This window comes from Phalaenopsis equestris, unplaced genomic scaffold, assembly GCF_001263595.1.
Source record: "Phalaenopsis equestris unplaced genomic scaffold, ASM126359v1 Scaffold211163, whole genome shotgun sequence".
NCBI lineage: Eukaryota > Viridiplantae > Streptophyta > Magnoliopsida > Asparagales > Orchidaceae > Phalaenopsis > Phalaenopsis equestris.
The window spans coordinates 80,547-82,666 of NW_018230188.1; positions in this window are offsets into that span (position 1 = coordinate 80,547).

Genomic DNA, 2,120 nt, shown 5'->3' on the forward strand with positions numbered 1-2,120 from the left:
TGCCGAGGATAAATAAATAATACGACTACTACAGAGCATCTAAGAATGATTAGACGACATTTGAATAAGATCCGTGGGATTTAAAATATTTTTAGATTTTATCTTCATTTTATCTCTCGTTTGCGGTGAATAATACAAAAAAATATCCGAAGTACTACCGCAATACAACCAAAATATAGACGCGCGCTGGCGGAGGAATATATCACGGTTTTATTGGAATATTCCTTTGTTGGATTCGCAGGTCTGCGGTTGTATCTAGTTTGTGCCGAGGATAAATAAATAATACGACTACTACATAGCATCTAAGAATGATTAAACGACATTTTAATAAGATCCGTGAGATTTAAAATATTTTTAGATTTTATCTTCATTTTATCTCTCGTTTGCGGTGAATAATACCAAAATATATTCGAAGTACTACTGCAATACAACCAAAATATAAACGCGCGCTGGCGGAGGAATATATCACGATTTTATTGGAATATTCCTTTGTTGGATTTGTTGGATTCGCTTTGTTGGATTCGCAGGTTCGCGGTTGTATCTAGCTTGTGCCGAGGATAAATAAATAATACGAATACTACAGAGCATCTAAGAATGATTAAAAGACATTTTAATAAGATCCGTGGGATTTAAAATATTTTTAGATTTTATCTTCATTTTATCTCTCGTTTGCGGTGAATAATACCAAAATATATCCGAAGTACTACCGCAATACAACCAAAATATAAATGTGCGCTGGCGGAGGAATATATCACGGTTTTATTGGAATATTCCTTTGTTGGATTCGCAGGTCCGCGGTTGTATCTAGCTTGTGCCGAGGATAAATAAATAATACGACTACTACAGAGCATCTAAGAATGATTAAACAACATTTTAAAATGTTTTGAGAATTTATCTTAATTTTTACTCTGATTTGTGTCGAATAATACCAAAATATTCCCGAACAACAATAATATTAACAAAATATCTTGATTTGATTAGAGAGCTATATATACAACCATAATATTGCAGCAAGATTAAAATATTTTAGACAACAAGATTACAATAGTACTGCAACAATTCCACAATAATACGAGGATAATACTATAACAAAAAAAATACAAGAATAGCATAACACAATAAAACGACAACTATTACTTCAAGAATACTGGAATGATTATTGCAACTAATAAAACAGAAATACGACAATAAAACGACAACAATACGACAACTATTACTTCAAGAATACTGGAACGAATATTGCAACTAATAAAACAGAAATACTATAATAAAACGACAACAATACCACAAGTATTACTTCAAGAATACTGTAACGATTATTGCAACTAATAAAACAGAAATACTACAATAAAACGACAACGATACTACAACTATTACTTCAAGAATACTGTAACGATTATTACAACTAATAAAACAGAAATACTACAATAAAACGACAACAATACTACAACGATCATTGCTACATATCTGAAAGGAAAACTACAATAAAACGACAATAATACTACAACGATCATTGTAACTAGTTATTCAGGAACACTATAATAAAACGACAATAATACTACAAGGATTATTGCAACTACTCATTGAGGAATACTAAAATAAAAAGACAATAATCCGAGAATAATATAACGATTGAAATACAAGAATAACAATATTAACAAAGAAATAAGTCTACTGATTACGGTTTTGTACCCACAAACAAATATCTTGGGCAAGCTCTGCCCTAAATTTTGGCATTTCTGTCTGCCGGCTCATATCCTCACTCCAATCACGTCTATAGATTTGTATTAATTTTTCTATAAATTTACAGACAAACATTCCACAATTAACACTGTTGGTTTGTACGGGAACACCTCTAACCAGTGTAATTTTCCATTTCCCGGGTTTAGCCCTGAAAGAAGCTTCGACATCAAAGCCAAAACGTGCGATCTACACAGTAAAATAGTGATCAGTGAATGTACTAAACTGTTGAAAATTGCAGAAATAATATCTTTAACAATTGAGAGTAACTTACAACGTCGTTGCACACGGCTTTGTGCATCTGGTTGGGTAATGAGTCGTACATTTTCCACTTCCCCTCACTCAGATCAGCGACCAATAAAACCCAGTGTTGGTTATTC